We start from the raw sequence: 21,504 nt of genomic DNA, 5'->3' as shown, positions 1-21,504 counted from the left end.
GAAATATTAAATGTGTGAACTACTACCTTCTCAAGTGATGCAGTCAGATAATCAGATCAGGATCAATGTTTCTAAGAAAATATTCAGCCAGTTATATTTATTTGTTACTTACAGTTTGTTAAATGTCTCAATAATAAGGTGTATTGACATTTTGATAGGAGGGAAATAAATATCATAGACATAATTCATTTGGAATCTTTCTAGATGGGTGTATATAGTATCAGATAGTCTTTGGTATTTTTCATCTATTAGTTCTTACCAGTTCTACCTATCCAGGCCCCCAGTTAGTCTAAGAGTTATGAAATCTGTTAGAAGGTCAAGGAATAAAAAATAATTACAAGGACTTTTGCATTGGAATACAAAAGTATGCAGCACACAAGCAAGGTAAAACTCACAATGTTAAGCATCCAATCTAAAATTACTGGGCATACACAGAAGCAAGAGCACACGATACGTATTGAGGAGAAATACCAATTCATTGGCAGACTCAAATTGACATATTTTAAAATTAGAAGACTAGGCCATTACAACTATTATTATGACTGTATTTCATATGTTCCGTGAGGTAAGTCTTGACTCGGAAAACATAAAAAGACTATAAATGAACTTCTGCAGATTAAATTGTTAATGTCAAAGAGAAAAAAATACACTTGAGATTAACAGCAGACAAGATTTTGCAGAAGAAAATATTGGTGAATTTTAAGAGATAGCAATAAAAACCATTTAAAATTAAACACAGAGGGGCGCCTGGGTGGCTCAGTCAGTTAAGTGTCCGACTTTGGCTCAGGTCATGATCTCACAGCTTTTGAGTTCAAGCCCCACGTTGGGCTCTGTGCTAACAGCACAGAGCCTGGAGCCCGCTTTGGATTCTGTGTCTTCCTCTGTCTGCCCCTCCCCCACTCATGCTCTGTCTCTCTCTCTCCTTCAAAATAAATAGACATTAAAAAAATTAAAAATATATGATTAAATTAAACAAAGAGACCTAAAATTTGTATGGAACCACAAAAGACCCCTAGTAGCCAAAGCAATCCTGAAAAAGAAAAACAAAACTGAAGGCATAACAATTCCAGATTTCAATCTATATTATGAAGTTGTAATCATCAAGACAGTATGGTACTGGCAGAAATACAGACACATAAATCATTGGACTAGAATAGAAAACACAGAAATGGACTCACAACTGCATGGTCAACTAATCTTTGACAAAGGAGGAAAGAATATCCAATGGAGAAAAGAAAGTCTCTTCAAAAAATGGTGTTGGGGAAACTGGACAGCAACATGCAGAAGAATGAAATTGGACCACTTTCTTACAACATACACAAAAATAAATTCAAAAGAGATGAAAGACCTAAATGTGAGAGAGTAAACCATCAAAATTATAGAGGAGAACACAGACAGCAATCTCTGACATCAGCTGTAGCAACTTCTTCCTAGACATATCTCTGGAGACAAGGAAAACAAAAGCAAAGATGAACTATTGGAACGTCATCAAGATAAAAAGCTGCAAAGCAAAGGAAATGATCAACAGAGCTAAAAGACAACCTACAGACTGGGAGAAGCTATTTGCAAATGACATATCAGATGAAGGGCTAATATCCAAAACCTATAAAGAACTTATCAAACTCAACACCCCAAAAATTATCCAGTTAAGAAATGTCAGAAGACATAGAATAGACTATTTTCCAAAGAAGACATCCAGATGGCTAATAGACACATGAAAAGATGCTCAATATCACTCATCATCAGAGAAATACAAATCGAAACAACTTCACACCTGTCACAATGGCTAACATTAACAACAAAGGAACAACAGATCTTGGTCAGGATGTGGAGAAAGGGGAACCAACTTGTAGTGTTGATGGAAATGCAAACTGGTGCAATCACTCTGGAACTATATGGAAGTTCCTCAAAAAGTTAAAAATAGAACTACCCTATGATCCAGCAATTAGACTACTCAAAATTTACCCAAAGGATAAAAAATACAGATTTGAAGGGATATATGCCACCTGATGCAACATTATCAATAATAGTTAAATGTCCACTGACTGATGAATGGATAAAGAAGTGATGTATATATAATGGAATATTACTTAGCCATCAAAGAGAATGATATGCTGTCATTTGCAATGATGTTGATGGAACTAGAGGGTGTTACGCTAAGTGAAATAACTCAGTCACAGAAGGACAAATATCATCTGATTTCACTCGTATGTGGAATTTAAGAACAAAAGACATTAACATATGAAAGGGGAAAAAAGACAAATGGAATTAAATCATGAGAGACTCTTAAAGATAGAGGATAAACTGGGGTTGACAGAAAGAGATAGGTGGGGGATATGTTGGATGGTGATGGTGATTAAGGACAGCACTTGTTGCAATGAGCATTGGATGTTGTATGTGAGTGGTGACTCACTGAATTCTATAGCTAAAACCAATATTGCACTGTATGTTAACTAACTAGAATTTAAATAAAAATCTGAAAAAAGTGGTTACAGTGAGGCAAAATTAAATAAATAATGAATAAATAAATAAAATTAAACACAGAGAAATAATCAAAGAAAAAATTAAAGGAGCGTCAGTGAGAGTAGGACAATTCAAGAATTCTCATGTATATGTGGAGTTAGAATCCTCAAAAGAGGAGTCAGAAATATTTGAAGAAATAATGGCCCAAAATTTTCCAAACTTAATGAAAACTATACACCCAATTGATCCAAGAATTTCACCAATCCCAAAGGGCAAGAAACATGAAGAAGCCCATAGCAAGTCACATTACAAAATGCTCAAAACTTGTATTAAGCAGAAAATCTTAAAAGCAACCAATGGGGAATGGGGAGCATCCTACTTTCAGAGGGTCAAAGAAACACATCACATTTTCTTGTCAGAAAAAAAATGCAGGTGATAAAAATAGTGAACCAGCAACTTTTAAATATAGAGAGAGGAAAAAAAAAGTCAACCTAGGATTTAATCTCCAGTAAAAAATATCTTTCAAAAAAGGTAAAAACGAAGACGTTTTAGACATATGGAAGCAGAAATAACATAGCACGACCAGACCTTTACTATAAGACACATTGAACAAATCTTTTAGGTGAAAAGAAAATACCAAGTGAAAATAAAGGTCAATATGAATGAAGACCATAATAAGACATGATAAATAAATAAGATTTCCCCTGCTTAATTTAAATTTACTTAATATTAATATTATTATTATTATTTAATATTCAATATTAATATCGAGTCCAATAATATATAAAATAGATAATATGTATGAAACAAGTGTGTTTATCCAAGGAATGCCACTGTATTAACATACTGAAAAAGAAAACCATAAGTCTATCTCAATAGATGTAGTTAAAGCACTTGGCAAATTAAAGGCCCTTCCTGATAAAGTTTTGGCAATAGAATTGAACTTCCTCATAAATGGCCTCTATAAAAACCTACAGATAACATCATATAATAGTGAAAGACTGAAACTTTCCCTCTAGAATCAGGAATAAGGTAAGATGTCTATTCTTACTCTTTTTTTTTTTTTTTCACTATTCTACTAAAGGGTCTAGCTAGTGAAATCAGTCAGGAGAATAAATAAAAGTCATCCTGATTGTAAAGGAAGAAGTAAAAATGCCTCTATTCAAACATGGCATGATATTTTAATTAGAAAATTTACAAAGATAGGAATCTACAAAAAAAACCCTACTAGAATAATAAGTCATTTAGTGAGTTAAAATTAGAAACACAGAAATAATATACAAAAATCAGTAGTCCTAGAAAAAAAAATAGAGAAATCAGAGTTAAAAATCAGATTTTAATATCATGAAAAAGGGTAAAATATTCAAAGATAAATCTGACAAATTTGTAAAAGTTGTATGCTTAAACCTGTAACACACTGTTAAGACATATTAAAGAGGATCTGAATAAACGGTGAAATGTACTATGTTCATGGAACAGAATACCAGGTTATACTTAAGATGCCAATCTCCCACAATTTATTTTCAGCAGAATCAACATAATCTTAACTGAAATACCACTAGATTTTTTGTAGAAATTAGAGTAGGTATTAAAAATTATATTGAAATAAAAAGAGCATCTAAGATAACCAAAAAATTTTTCAAAGAATAAAGTTGGAGGCCTAAAACATTTGACTTCAAGACTTATTCTAAAGCCAAAGGAATTTAGACAGTGTGATAGTAGTATAAATACAAAGAGATAGTGGAACAGAACAGACATATATGGTCATCTGATTTTTGGTAAAGGTGCAAAGGCAATTCACTAGAAAAAAATAGAATCATTTCAACAAATGATGCTTGGACATATTTAAAAAGAGAACTGATCCATACCTCACATCATATAAAACAATTAATTCAGAATGGATTAGAGACCTAAATGTAAAACTAGAACTGTAACTAAATGGCAACATAATAGAAAATCTTTTTGACTTTGAGAAAGGCAAGAAAATTCTTAGGTATGACATCAAAAGCATGATCCATAAGATAAAGCTATACACTTACCTTACTGGGTAAAATTCAAGTCTAGCATTACCAAGTGTTGATAAAGATGGGTAGGAACTAAAACTTAGCCATGCTTCTAGTGAGAATATCAAATGGGATAATCACTCTGAAATACTTGTGTTAAAACTTACTCTTCTGTTTCAGTGGACACTGACAAATTAGATACTCAGAAGTAGTGGACCATGAAAAATACATATTTTGGTATGTTCCACCAGAAACTTATTTTCTACAGGTAAAGCAAAAACTGCCCATGTGGGAATTCCTTCAGCTATTTCTCAGCTATTATGACCAAATCATGATCTAGATGGAAATAATTTTTTTCTGAGGATGCACTGTGGCAGTCACGATGATGAAGTTCCTAGATTTCATAGTTACAGGAGGCTCCAGCTGCTGCAGTCCAACATTCAATTTTGTATTTGTACCAAGTTCATGGTTCCCATAGTTGCTCTCAACTAGTTACTGAACACAGCAGGGATGCCAAGTCACACCCATTTCTGGAAGACTCTATTTCTCAGGAGTGACCTGGGCTTAAGAACTTCCCTAATGGTCTTGTCTAATTTCCTCCAGAACTTTACTGGAGACTAAAATGCTTTCACCCACCTTTTTCCTTCATTCAAGAGCATACCCGCATCATGGTCTGCCATTCCTCGTCTCCAGTCCTGGCCCCCCTCAAATTTTATTCACAAGTTGTTCCCCTAATAAATGTCTTACATGTTTAATCCAATCTTGACATATATTTCTCATACAACTTGGGCTAAAGCAGCAGTTAAAACCATATATGCTCTGTGTCAAATGTAAGCCCTAGTGGTTAAATATATTTTGGAATTATTTATTCAATGTATCAACCCAGTAAACCACTTCAGTCAGAAGCTGGTATCTGGGAAGTGGATTGCCACACCTCTACCATATTTGGCCTATTTTTCCTTTATTCTGTGGGAAATAGTGCAATGTAGAGAGTTTTTTAACACCAAGTGTTTATTATGTTTTAACAGAACAGTAACATTGTAGAATTTTGCTTTAGAGGGTTTAGATCAGGGAAGGAATAGAAATAGCAGAAGCGGAAAGAAGACATAATTTTCTAGAGAAAACATACAGCTACTGTCGGGATGGAAAGTAGGAGATAGAGATGAGAGGTTCTGTAAAGGTAATCAGTGCAACTTGGCAAGTGGGCAGCTATGTGGAACAGGATTTTAGGTTCATTATTTTTTGTGGAAGTACTTCAAATATGAAGTGCATTCATTCTTATGTTCTCAAATGGAGTACATTGAACAAAACTTACACTTTTGGTGGTTGGAAATGTAATATAATTCAATGATAATCTCAGGGACTCGGTGATCTATAATTTTATATGATTTATTAAAGATTTCTTTTCCTTTTACTTAATTTCAGTCACACCATACTGCTGATAGATCATTAGGAACTGCAAATTATAAAAGGTAATAATTTATAACAAGGAACTAAATGTGACTTCTATGGTTAAATATCCCAAATCTTATTACTACACAAAATTAGTAATTGGTTTGTAATTTTAGTGGTCTTTATTTCTTGGCCAGATAAGGCACATTTGATTTTTTTCCTATTACTCTAGGTCAATAAAAAATAGTTTTGAATGGGGCTTTTTCCATAAAGATGGGTGGGGGAAGGTAATTCTTAGCTACACTCTTCAGTCATGGAACAATATGGATATGACAGCAACTTACTGGCTTTCAATCTCCACTCCAATTTCTTCTAACATACAAACTAAAAATAGTAGTCTTGAATATTGAAATTTTAATAACATACTTCTAGGCAACTTAAGAGGTTTCACAGGTGGATTTTAATTTTTTTCCATTCATTAACTGATTCTAGAACTTAACTCATTAGGTACAACTCCACTATTACATATCAATAACAGACTTGGCACATTCTTACTTCAAACATACTATTACACATAATATCTCTCTGTCTCACATACAGACATAGTACACACTCTCATGAATACACATGCATGCATACATGCACACATAGAACAGTCCTTATGTTGTTAAATTTGATTAAAGTTGTACGAATGATACTACCAAGACTATTTTTACTGATACTGCAATGTTGATAATTTCAAAGGTGTTAAAATTATCACTAAACTATAGAAAGTATAGTTATCAGTTAGTAATAAACAGAACACTATTCATCTCTTTCCAAGGGTTCAGATTTGGATAGCTTACAGGGATGATATATCTGTCACTATTTTTTAGGGTAACCAATATAATAAAAAATTATCTTCAAAACTTTACCAGTATTCATCAAATGTCAAGACAGTTAAATTCAGGAAAGAATAGTCTCTTCAACACCAACAAATGATGCAGGAACAACTGGAGGGTCACATGCAAAAGAATGGATATGGACCCCTTTCTTACACCACACAGAATTAACTAAAAATGGATCAAAGATCTAAATGTAAATGCAAAACTATAAAACTCGTAGAACATATTGAAGTGACTTTGAATTATGCCAAAATTCTTACCTAAAAAATAAGTAAAAAAAAGTATAATTGAGCTTTAAAAATATTTTTAAATTTATGCTTCAAAGACTACCATCAAAAAAGTATAAGGACAACCCATAGAATGGGCAAAATTATTTTTAAATCATTTATCTGACAAGGGACTTGTGTTTAGAATATATGAATAACTCTTGCAACTCAGCATTTGAAGAACAACACCATTAGAAAATGTGCAAATAATCAGAATAGACATTTCTACAAAGATATACAAAATGCCAATGTACATGAAAAGATGCACAACACCATCAGCCATCAGAGAGACACAAATCATGGTGATTATAATAAAAAAGAGGCAATATTAACAACTGTTGGTGATGATGTGGAGAAATTAGAACTCTCATATACTGCTGGTGGGAATGTAAAATTGCATAGCCACTTTGAAAGAATCTGGGGGTTCTCTAGTGTTAAATATAGAGTTATCATACAACATAGCAGTTCTATTCCTGGATATATATGAAAGAAAAATGAAAACAAGTTGTGCAAAAATGTGTATATGAATAATCACAGAGGCACTACTAATAGCCAAAAACTGGAAATAACAATGTCCATCAAGTAATTAACACATAAGTTACATATGGCATATATGTATAATTGAATATTATTTGGAAATAAAAAGGAATAAAATGCTGCTACATGTTACAGCATGGAAAAACCTTGAAAATGTCCCAAAATTTATGGTGGTCATGTTTACATCTTTGCAAATTATATATTCAAACTGGTGATTTATATTATATCTGAATCATATCTCAATAAAACTTTGAGAAAAGAAATGTAGTCAGTAGCATTTTTAGAACAAAATTCTCAAGATTAGAACTGTAAAGTTGAAGGAACTTATAAATAGCTTTTTTTGCAGAAAATTGCATAACTTGTTAATACATTGTGTTTGTGTCTGTGCGCAAAACATATTTACTGCTTTAGTTAAGTCTGAATCTTAGTAATAAGTCAGATTTTACTTGATACATCTTTTGAAGCTGACCTGGATGTTGGGAGACAAATTCATGTCATGAGTTATTTTCTTGTCCATCATCCATGAGACTCCAACCTCCCTAACCATTAATGCTTCTTATAACACTCAATTAAGGAGACATAAAGCTCTAGACATAGCACTTTTTAATGTCCTAACTCTTTTTAGTCTTTGGTAAGGAGAACACATTGCAATCTTTTTTTGTGTGTCTAGGGAGAACTAGATCCACTCATTTTAAGAATGGTGAATTCAGGAACTCTGGTAGTAAGTAACCGAACTGAGAAAAAAATAATCTCAACTTAGTTTTGATCTAAATGACAGAGGCAAAACCTAGTAAAACATGCTATATTTCCAGTCATCTGGTTATTCTTTGATCTTTGAAACTGCATAAATAGCAATTAGTATTAATAAGTCATAATAATATTTTAATAAATAATTCAACTCCATATATTTAATTCAACAGTCTTTAGCTTGCTTAAACTTTCATTGCACATTTTTTTCATCTAAGAACCATATAATATTTTTTGTATGAGGTTAAGTTTTAAAATAATTAATTTAGTTCACAGCATTAGTTCTATACAATAATTTCACTAAAGACAGAATTGTAAAATCTCAATGTGAAACCATAAAACATCAATAAAGTTTAATTTGCAAAGTTAACAAAGTCCGTGGAGACTCAACCACATTTTATTACAATTCATTGTACTCATAGTTAATACTGCCAAGATGTAGAAATATTGTGGCAAATAAGCCTTTCTCATTTTTTTTTTCAAAGGTATCACGGCAGCGCCTAACAGCACAATAGTATAGCTATCACAGAGTGAAGGAGATAACAAATAAATGTGGTAGAAAGACACAAAGGAGAAAGGAGGAATAAGAGAAAGAGGTGTAGAGCATGCATGCACATATTTTCCGTTTCTTTTTCATCTTTACTGTGAAGTCCCTGACACATAAAAATGGTATATATTCATGGTATACAACTTGATGGTTTGATTTGTGTATACATTGTGAAATGATAATCACAATCAAGCTAAATAAGTAATCATTCACATGTACATAATTGCCATCGTGTGCCTGTGTGTGTACGGTGAGAAAATTTAATGTAAGATCTATTCTATTAGCAAATTTCAACTATATGCTAAACATTGTCACCATGCTGTATATTAGATCTCCAGAACTCATTCATCTTGCATAACTGAAACCTTGTGCCCCTTTGACCAACATCTCATACCATCTTTCCTCTGCCAGAAACCACCATTCTACTCTCTGCTCCTATGAGTTTGACCATTTTTAAATTGCGCATATAAGTGAGATCAGGCAGTATTTGTCTTTCTGTGCCTGGCTTATTTAATTTAGCATAATGTGCTCCAGGTTTATCTATGTTGTTGCAAATGGCAGGATTTCCTTCTTTGTTAAGGCTGAATAGTATTGCTGTGTGTGTGTGTGTGTGTGTATGTGTGTGTGTCTGTGGTGTGTGTGTGTGTGTCTGTGTGTGTACACTACATTTCTTCACCCATTCATCCACTGGCAGATAGTTAGGTTGTTTCCATATTTGGGCTGTTGCGGATAATGCTTCAATGAACGTGTGTGTACAGAAATCTCTTCCAGTTCCAGTCTTTATTTCTTTGGGATATATATTTACATGTAAAATTGCTGCATCATATAGTAGTCCTATTTTTCATTTGGTTGAGAAAACTCGTATTAGTTTCTGTAATGGTTTTACCAATTTACATTCCCACCAAGAATGTACAGGATTATCTTTTCTCCATATCTTTACCAACACTTGTTACCTTTTGTCTTTTTGATAATAGCCATCCTGATGGGTGGTAGGTGATAGCTCAGTGTTGTTTTGATTTGTATTTCATACTCCTTGATTTCAAAATATATTATAAATCTTTGGTAATCAAAACAGTATGGTACAGACATTACAATACACATATAGGAACATGAAAGAGAGCCCAGAAATAAATTCACACACTTGGGGTTAACTAATCTTTGACAAGTGTGGCAAGAACACGCAGTAGGGAAACGACAATCTCTTTAATAAGTGGTGTTGCAAAAATGGAATACCCACATGCAGAAGAATGCAAGAGTCTCCTTATCCCACACCATCTATACAGATCAACTCAAAATGACTGAAAACTTAATTTAAGACCTGAAACTATAAAACTATAAGAATAAAACATAGAGGAAGATCGTCTTGACATTAGTCTTGGGAATAATTTCTTTGGTCATGACACCAAAAGCACAATCAACAAATGCAAAAATAGACAACTGGCATTGTGTTAAATAGCTTCTGCCCAGCAAAGGAAACAATCCACAGGGTGCAAGGGCAACCTACTGATTGGGGGAAAATATTTGCACACCATATATCTGATAAGATATTAACATCCAAAATATTTAAGGAATTCATATATTTAGTAGAAAAAAAAACTATGAAAAATGTACAAAGGTCCCGAATAGACAGCTCTCAAAAGACATACAAACGACCAACAGGTGAACAACTAATAAGGAACAAAAATCCTCTGCATGAACACACTTTTGACCAGTTCTGGAAATCTAACTTGAAGCTATAGTCATACAGGAAAACAAAAACATACGTACAAGATGTTCATAGAAATTGAAATTGTGTTTGGAATACATAGAAATTGTATGTGGAATAGCCAAATGTGGGGATCATACAGAATATTACTACAGGCCCAGTTTGTACTCATTGGTCCACCTTCCATCAGCACTTTGAATAGCATAGAGAGGCCAGGAAATGACAGTCCATTATGGCATATGTCTCCCTGAAAACAGTCTGAAGACAGATATTTACAAAGCTTCAGACAACCCACCACGAGTCAGCCCAAGTGCTTGCTATGTCCTGCTCATTTTGAAAGGCATTTATCAAATGTCAAATGGGTGCTAGGTGCTCTGGTAGGAACTATAAGAGTCATACTGGATAATCACCAAAAAAGCCATGTTTCTGAATGAGTCAAGTGGGTCCCAGTGAAAAGCAACAACAACAAAAAAATTGCATTCTAGGAGATCAAGTTTCCGTTAAAGTAGGTTGCTCATGATGAATGCAGGAACAAGTCTTGTATAAACTGACCATAAATCAGATTTCTTTCATGCTTCTCATCCAGAGTGGGTCCCCCACCAAACATCAAACTGTCTGCCTCCAGGATTTTGCTTATATTCCCTTCCTTTTGCTGAAGTAATGCCAATATTTCTATATACAGTTATAGTTATAACTGTTCTATGAACCAGTCTTCCTCAACCTTTCATTTCTGGTAGATGTTTAACAAATGTGTAGGGCACTACTTAACTATTAACTACCTATTATTTATGTACAATATATGATTTATAAATTGTATGGAATATATATTTTATAATATGTATAAGGCACTATGGATAAACAAAAACATATAGAAAAATGGTGTTTAAATATTTTATTGTATTTTCCCATAAATGATGAGAATATTTCTATGTCACAAAACAGACCTCTCTATTATCTCTTTTGATGAGTTCCTAATAGTCCATTGCATAGATAGATGCACCAAAATTGACTTAACCATACAGATATTATTAGATACTAAAAAAGCAACACTGTAATAAAGATCCTTATACATATACATATACATATATGAGGACACACTTTGTTTTTATTAATTCTTTATATCAAATTCTTAGATAGGAATTGTTGGCTCAGATTTCCTACAGTATTTCTGTAGCAAATGCCTACAGAAAAGCACAATTTTCACATTCACAAGCCAGACATGATTTTTTTCCTTAAGTGTCTCAGCACGACTAAATCATATCACTATTTTTAAATCTTGGTAAATATAGTTAAAGGTAATATTTTACTACTTTAATAGTTCACATCTCTTTTATTTACTATTACAGTAGAACATCTTTCCACACGTTTCACATTTTTCTAAGCTTTGATACTGATCAAATTATATGGAAGTATCTATTCTTGGATGGTTTGTTAGACTTTTCTGAAAAGCTGTTTATTCGTGGTGAAGATAAAAAGTGTGTTTGCTTGTTGCTACATTTTGAGTATCTATTATGGTTATTGGCCTATTCAGGTTAAAAGCTATTTTTTAAATGTGATTTTATCCTCTATTTTATAATAGCAAGCAGTTATATTACTCTTTTTCTCCATGAATAGCTTTGCCAGTGGTTTATCTTTCCAAAAATTTAACCTTATCTCAATTTGTAAATTCTGTTACTTTTCTAGTAGTACCTATTCTCCTTAGAGGTGTGTGCATATGAGTATGTGTGTGTCTCTGTGACTGTACGTGCCTTCTCTTGATCGCATAATTTATTTATTCTAATTTTTTCTTTGATAGTAAAAAATAAGTAATAGTTTTCCTTTTTATATATCTTGGGATAAATAACATAACTTTTTATAGGCATTGTTGTCATTATAACTACAATTTTTATTTCCTAAAACTTTGGCTAAATTTTTAGGTAGATTTCTTTTAAGTTTATAACAATTTGGGAATTTTAACTGATTTCTTTGGATAAAGGTAATTTTGTTTCTTTTTTATTGGATGGTGGTTAGCTGTTATTAATTTAAAGTGCCATTCTATTGCACTCAAGTAATATAGCCTTTGAAACCTCTGGTTTGGGCTTTGATATTTTCCCTGAGTCATACAGACAAATTTTGAAATATTGCATTTTTCACTTGAAAAGGAACTACATAGCTTTTGTACGAAGAGGACAGAGTTTTATATATAAATATATTAAATTAATCTATGTAATTATCACCTACATTATCTGAAGACAAATTATATTAATATGTTACTGTCAACTTACATAATTGACTATAATACATATTGTCAATTTCACTTTACTTCTGTAACTACTTTGCCTTTAATATTCAATATTCTGTGTTCATCGAAGTTACTTAGTTATGTTATCATTGTGAATTGCGTCCTTAACTAATTTTTAAAAATGCCTACTAATTCTGTTTAAATGTTTTTGACTTAAAACATATGTCATGATACCAGTAGTGTGAAATTGTATGGAATAGTGAAAACAGCACTAACTCTGGAAGTCATGGACATATTAGTGCATAACTCTGTGCCTCAGTTTCTTTAGCTGTAAAGCAGGGATAATAGTACCTTCCCCATAATTTGTCTGTGAGGGCTTACAACTCTGTAATGATTAACAATAGTATCTTTTTCTGTTTACATTGTCCTGAAAATACATGTCTTCTTTGTTTTATACTTGTTTCCCACTTCACTTTCAGACTATTTGTTATAATCAACACCTACTGATGTTTTGGTTTTTGAAGGGAGTGACGGTGCATGGGGATAAACTTGTTTAGTCGTTGTCCTTCTGTGCAATAGCACAATAGATGTTGTGGTACCAATGGCATTTGGAGCCAGAAGATATGGGTTCCAACCTCTCAGGTCTTATACTTTATCACCTTTGGGAAACTCATATAACCTCTTTCAGACGCAGGGTTCTTACTTGTAAAATAAGAATAGCACCCACTATAAAAATCTTTGGTGAGGCTCAAGTGAGGTAATATGCAAGAAAGCCCTTTAAAAACAGAAATGGTGTTCAGTTTTGCTAGTTACTATTGTCATTGCAAACTCACAAGTCCTTACAGAATCTCTTGGGAGCAGGTATCTTCATAATTCAAAATATTTTGGATTTCAGAAATGTGATTCAGTACATATGCCAATGATTAGATTGAGTGAGGTCTGAAGTAGCAGTCCATAATCAAATGCATTAATATTTCTGCAGCAAAATAGACAAATATTCCCACCAAGTGGGATAAATAAAGAGTGTATCTAGTTTTATGACTATCTTTAGGACAGGTTTCATTCTCAATTGAGTCACAGAAACTTTTTATTTCAATGGCTTTTTGTATTTTGGAGTTGGTGATGAGACATTGTTGACCTTTATTTCCGTGATTTAAATATTAAATCTAATTTCTGTGTTGGGAAGTTCATGCAGATTCCATTTTTAAAGAACATTTATTAAATGTCTAGATGTGTGTGTTGTATAAACAATGAGAGAGAATATGAAACAAAAGAAGAAGCTAGATAAATTGGATTTCATTAAAATTGAAATATGTTGAGTAGGAAAGGATCCCATCAAGAGAATAAAGAGATATAAAATGGGAAATATATTTGAAAATCATTTATCTGATACAGGTCTACTGAGTGTGTGTATGTATGTGTGTGTGCACTTGACTTTTATTCCTCTTGATTGTATGTGATAAAATATTATTTCCACACAATATCAAGGGCCTGAAAAAGACACTGACTTTTTTCCTATTTTCTGAATAATAGGTATGAGTATTTACACATTTAGAGAAAAGATAATGGACATAGCACTCTTCTAAAATTTGGATCCAGGCAAATTCTACTTTCCTGAAGTTGTCTATTTCACCTACTTCTACTACCTGGCTTTCGAATGTTTCTAGCTATTCAACTTTATTTATTTATTTATTTATTTATTTATTTATTTATTTATTTATTTATAATTTTTGAGAGAAAGAGTGCAAGTGGGGGAGGGACAGAGAGGTAGACACAGAATCTAAAGCAGGCTCCAGGCTCTGAGCTGTCAACACAGAGATCATGACCTGAGCCAAATTTCAACGCTTAACCAACTGAGCCACCCAGGTGTCCATCAACCTAACTTTTAAATATAATTTCTAAGTTATCTGCCTCAAGAATTCTTTCTTTTGATAACCAATTTCTCTGTATTTGTTGTATCTATAACTTTCAGCATGCATGCAAATCTCTCAGTTTCATGGCTACTCTTTTGTGTTGTTTATAAAGCTCCCTTCATTTTAGTACCATTTTCTTGAGTGTGCAGGGAAGATTTGGTATAGGTAAGCAGGACAGACCAGTATCCAAGGTGCAATGAGACAAAATGTACCAGGGTCTTGTTGTTATTGGTGTCCAATCACGAGTCAGTGCTCATCTTGATACGATGACAGAAGTGTGAATTTTGTCCATTTTCTGAGGTGGTGCCTATCTCACAAAAAGCCAGGTCAAAGCCAGTTGATAACCTAATTCAGTTTTCCTTTTTTTTCTTCATTCCAATTACCTTAAATCAGTCAAAAGTTTTCATAGTTTTTCTACATATTAGTTCAATATAGCTTGTATTATCATCTTATTTCTTTGTCCTCATAATGATAAACTACGTAGAGGCCATGTTTTATAATTTAGACTTGATCTGTATTTGTCTGAACACATTTGGAATGAGAAAACGTTAGATTTTGAATGGATTTTATCTGAAATTGTTTAATTAAATTTGCATAACACAAAATTTTACAGAGAATCCAAAATTTTTGGAGAAACATAATGGTTAAGAGAATGTGCTTCAAATTTTAAAGAGCTGGATTGGATTTCAATTTTTTTAATTAATTTTCAGATTAATTTATTTAAAAAATTTTTTTAACATTTATTTATTTTTGAGACAGAGAGAGAGCATGAACAGGGGCTGGTCAGAGAAAGAGGGAGACACAGAATCTGAAACAGGCTCCAGGCTCTGAGCTGTCAGCACAGAGCCCGACGCAGGGCTCGAACCCACAGACCGCGAGATCATGACCTGAGCCGAAGTGGGATGCTTAACCGACTGAGCCCACCTAGGTGCCCCTCAGATTAATTTATGGTATATAACTTTGAACAAGATACTTTAAGTTTTGTTAGTATTCTTGTCATTAGCAATAATTTCACTTTAGCTATCAACAATTTCAGTTTTTAAAAACTTTTAAGCACAGAAAAAATGAAAATGGAAATTCTCATGAATTATTTTTAAGAGATTATTATCCATCATACGAGAGGCAAAGAAGCAATTTGACAAGGCATATGATAAGGCTATTTCTTCTGAAAACCTTGACATCATCAGTGTGTTACATTTTAAAGAAATCGTCACTTTTTAGATAAATGTAGCATATGATTATTAAATGGCTATAGAGTACCTGTATTGATTTGGTTTCATTTTGCTTTCTGGGACCCAGAATCTTGGATCGCCTTACTTGCATTTTCTACTGAAGAGTTGGGAAAAAGAAACAGAGGGTGAGAAATCAGAATCAGTCAAAAGAATTGCATTCTAAAAATCAGTCCTTGGGGCGCCTGGGTGGCGCAGTCGGTTAAGCGTCCGACTTTAGCCAGGTCACGATCTCGCGGTCCCTGAGTTCGAGCCCCGCGTCAGGCTCTGGGCTGATGGCTCAGAGCCTGGAGCCTGTTTCCGATTCTGTGTCTCCCTCTCTCTCTGCCCCTCCCCAGTTCATGCTCTGTCTCTCTCTGTCCCAAAAATAAGTAAAAAACGTTGAAAAAAAAAATTAAAAATCAGTCCTTGTTGAACATGAAGCAGAAGACCACGGGCTTCCGTATCCAAACAAATTTTAGAAATTCTTCTCTTGAGATCACGTTCTTGAAACATAGTCTGGAAGATTGACCTTTATTATTATTTATTATTATTATTACTGAAACCTGCCTGAAAGGATAAAAAGAAGTTGCCAAAAAGTTGTGCGTTAACTGGTCAAATCATCATAACACCGGTGAATGGCAATATCTTTGTATCATCTCAAGTCAGGATTCAGAAACTCTAATAGAAATGAGGCATGAGAAATTTTGCTAATATTCAGAAAAATCTCAATTCAGAATTAGAATTTCTGTCCTAACGCACCTCTAATGTTTTAAAGAGAGATTAATTATTCTATAAGACAAGCAAGTTATTTTGCAAGTTATTTTAATGCCCACTGTCAGTTCTCAATATCTTTTGATGTTCATATGAACTTGATGTTATTCATCTCTTAAAATATCTAGATAAGAGACAGAAATTGCCGACTAAATACACAGACAAACCAAGGTATATCTTCCACCTTTTTGGACACAGACCTGTCATCATAGCCTTCCAAATCACCTTTTCACCTGCATGCACACTCTATACATTCATCAAACTCATTTCTTGAAACGTTCCTGATAGTATTCATTCTACTTTAAACCACCTGTCAAAACAACCCTTTAATTAGGTTAAGCTGTCTGGCTTTGTGAAAAGGTTTACTGTACTCAGTTGTCCCTGCCATAAAATTAATAGTTTGACCAACTTCTAAGGAGACAGATTTTGCACTCGTGAAAGTCAAATTAAATCCACCTTTGCCAAACGGGGAAAAATTGGTGTGTCTGAAACTTTGAAAGCAGCACTTCATTTATTATAATCTTTCGAGTGCCAAAGTACAAATTAGGTAGAACTGCAGCTGCAAGAAAGCCCACGTTAGAGCACATTGCTCTCATGACCCTTTTAGAAGGCAATGCACCTACAAGATAATGAACAGAGAGAATGACTGTACCAGAGTCAGCACTGCCAAATTTCCGACCAAATTTGCAATAAGCAACCAATCATTCAGTAAATTAATATTCCACAGACTCAAATATTATGTAGGCTAGTCACTGCACATCATTTCTAGACCACAATTCTGATATTTTCCAGGAACAAGGCTCATTATATTATTAAAACTCAGGAGAATAGGATTGGTTTTTAAAATGCTTTATAATTTCATTCAGGTCTTACTAAAACTGCTTTTGGCCCCACATTCTTTCGGTTGAAGTAGCAAAGGAAATAATACTTAAGGCCATTTAATCCTGAAGACAAAGTGATTTCGAGTTTTGGGTTGGGATTTTGTTTTTCCCTCAACATGTTGCATCAATGGATCTTCTCCTGACTCAGAGATAAAAATGATTAATGATTCCAATTATTATTTAAGGTGTGTAAAGTCTTAAGTTCTCTAAGGCAGGACTCAAAGTGGACAGTAGAATTAGCTAAGACAAAGTGCTCTGATATTTTTCATAGAGTCAAAAGGAGTTATCAGGAAAGTTGCAAAAGCACTATGTTTTACCTTAAAACATTGAGAGGGTAAGAAGTAATTTAAGACAAATATTGATCAATTGATTACTTTCCTTTAACCTCATATTTTCATTCAGTAAACGTACTTTATTGAAACTTAATTTGAAAATCATCTTCAACTATAGTTTTACAGAGTTTTCAAGAAACCTGGTTTCTTGCTTATTCCTTAGTATTAGATGTGGGGTTTTAAGGCAGTCACTTAACTCTGAGAAGAGTTACGTCATCTCTCAATATTACCTACAATTGTGATTCTAAAAGACAAGTGCTCAGAGATGTTTTTGCTATTTCTTCACATTCTTATACAATACTTCTTAACCTAATTGAAACCTTTTTATAACAACATTTTGTAAGGTTTCTTTTACTATCCTGAAGTAAAATTCATGTATTACACAAAATTCTTTTTCTTAAAAAAGCAATCTAACACATTAAGTGTTGCATAGAATACCAAAAAGCACTTTATAATGAAATATTCCATATAAGTGTGTCAGTGCTCAGGCTGACTATACTAGGAAACATAACAAAGTCATCAGATTATTTCACTAATTATTATGTTTGTTTAGAATAAGAAGGAGGAAGACCGTTAGAAGCAATTCTGTACAAGTTTTACTGAAAATGAAAGCAGACACCTAGGTGGACATTAGAATAAAACTAGTATGAGGATAAGAAAATAATGGAATAGACTTTTTTCTGTTAGCAATAAGACAAAAGGGAAAATGACTTTAATCCATGTAAATATAAAACACTAAGAACTACCAGGTGGTTGAAATTGAGAAAATGAGGAGTCAAGATATTTGCAAATGATTTAGACCTTATTTATACATGCAATTTGAAAATAATCCTTTATAGTTTGTTTATCAAACATGTGTAGAGTGCTTTCTTTTCAATTTTTAAAATTATTTATATCTATTTTCTTTAATTTGTAAAAACTTTATTTACATTCCAGTTAGTTAACATGCAGGATAATATTAGTTTCAGGCATACAAATAGTGATTTTACAATTCTATACAATACCTAGTGCTCATCACAAGTGCCCTCCTTGGGGCACCTCGCTGGCTCAGTTGGTTAAGCATCTCTGGATCTCTGCTCAGGTCCTAATCTCATGGTTTCTGACATAGAGCCTGCATCCGGCTCTGCACTGACAGTGTGGAGTCTGTGTGGGATTCTCTCCCTATCTCTCTGTCCCTCTGTCCCCTTCAAAATACACAATAAAATAAACTTTAAAATAAAAAAAATTCAGTGCCCTCCTTAATCCCCATCACCTATGTAACTCACCCCCCACGCCTACTCAGGTTATCATCAGCTTGTTCTCTATAGTTAGAGTGTGTCTCTTGGTTTGCCCCCCTCTCTCTTTTTTCTCTCCCTTTGTTCATTATTTTTGTTTCTTTATTTCCACATATCAGTAAAATAATATGGTATTTTTCTTTCTCTAATTTATTTCACTTAGCATAATACTCTTTAGCTCCATCCATGCATTTTTGTGTATCTGGCTCAGTTCTGATTTTTTAAATGCATTATCTCATTTACTTTTCATATGAATTACCCTGTGGGACTGAAAACATTATTTTGCTGAGGAAACTGAGACATAGATGAATTAAGTTTCTTACCCAAGAAGCCACAGCTAGTAAGCAGCAGATCCAGGATTTGAAATCAAGTATTCTGATTCCAGTGTCTTATACAATTGATTTTGAGGTCATTGTATGATAGGACAAAATCAAAGAATCACAAAATATATTTCACAAAATATATTTCATATATATATGGATATAATTTGTCTCCATTATGTTTTTTTTAAGTTTATTTTTTATTTTGAAAGAGAGCTACAGAGCAAGCAAGGTAGGAGTGGAGAAGAGGGAGATATAAAATCCCAAGCAGGCTTCGTGTTGTCAGTGCAGACCCCGATGCAGGGCTTGAACTCACGAACTGCAAGATCATGGCCTGAGCCAAAATGAAGAGTCAGACGCTTAAGGACTGAGCCACCCAGGCACCCCTATTTCTATTATGTTAAAAGAATTTAAAGACCATATTGGTCACTATACGATTGGAGAAACTGACTGTACATGGAAAAAGGACAAGAAGGAAAATCTGTAGAAAAATGGTGTTTCAAATCTCTAGAATCATCTGAAAATAAGGTTGTATTTTTTTTTTAACGTTTATTTTTGAGAGACAGAGAGAAACAGAGAATGAGCATGGGAGGGGCAGAGAGAGAGGGAGACACAGAATCTGAGGCAGGCTCCAGGCTCCTAGCTGTCAGCACAGAGCCCAATGCCAGGCTGGAACTCATGAACCGTGAGATCATGACCTGAGCCAAAGTCTGAAGCTTAACCACTCAGCCACCCAGTGCAACCTTCCCGCTTTTTTTTTTTTTAACTGAAAATAAGGTTTAAATACAGTTTACCCTTGAATAACGTATTTGAACTGTGTGGGTCCACTTATACATGGATTTCTTTTTTAATAAATACAGGATAGCACTGTAAATGTACGATTTTCATAATAACATTTTATTTCCTATAGCTTCCTTTATTGTAAGAATACAACATAAAAACATACAAAATATGTTCTAATCAACTGTTTCTGTTATTGCTAAGCCTTCCGGTCAACAGTAGGCTATTGATAGTTAAGGTTTTAGGGGAATCCAAAGCTACAAATAGATTTTTGACTGCATGAGAAGGTCACTACCCTTAATCTTCATGTTGTTTATGGGTAAACTCTAAGTATAGAAAATGAAAAATAAATTGGTTTCAATGGTTCCTCACAAGCTTTTCATTGTGCTGTAGAAATACTCAAATATAGAATGTCAAGAGCATGAATTATTTTTAGACAACCTTTATTAGTAAAATTTAATGAGATGCCTATATTTTTTGTCTCCACTAATTTCAATAATATTTTCATCTGGCTGTGAAAAGATAATCTCATATATGCTCTATTACAAATTTATATTCAACACCTATAAATTGAGAATGATCCGGGGCGCCTGGGTGGCGCAGTCGGTTAAGCATCCGACTTCAGCCAGGTCACGATCTCGCGGTCCGTGAGTTCGAGCCCCGCAGTCAGGCTCTGGGCTGATGGCTCGGAGCCTGGAGCCTGTTTCCGATTCTGTGTGTCTCCCTCTCTCTCTGCCCCTCCCCCATTCATGCTCTGTCTCTCTCTGTCCCAAAAATAAATAAACGTTGAAAAAAAAATTAAAAAAAAAATAAATTGAGAATGATCCAGATTGAGAAATGTGGCCATATTTAATGGAAAATTCAAAATGATATGGAATATCTGATGAAACTTAAAATAGAACAACTTTTTCTTGGATTTAGTTCATATTTGTGTTTCTTGGTTATTCAGTTTGCTTTCAAGTTGTCCCCAAAAAAACCTGTTTTGAATTTGTAAGTAAAATGGAGTCTTAGTCTATAGGTTTAGGTATAAGCATACATTTTGGATGCATGGAAGATATTTAAGAACTCTAAGGATATGGATAATATTTTTTTGCAGAACAATCCTGATCATTGCAGGATGCTTAAACTTCCTGGCCACATTCATGAAATCCTAGTAGTGGCTACCCCCCAAATGTTGTGACAACTAAAAATAACCTCCATAAAATTTCAAGATGTACCCTAGAGGGTGGTGCCGCCCCCACTGAGATCCATTGATTT

This window comes from Lynx canadensis, chromosome B3 (genome assembly GCF_007474595.2).
Source record: "Lynx canadensis isolate LIC74 chromosome B3, mLynCan4.pri.v2, whole genome shotgun sequence".
Taxonomy (NCBI): domain Eukaryota; kingdom Metazoa; phylum Chordata; class Mammalia; order Carnivora; family Felidae; genus Lynx; species Lynx canadensis.
Note: the sequence above shows the minus strand (reverse complement) of the source record.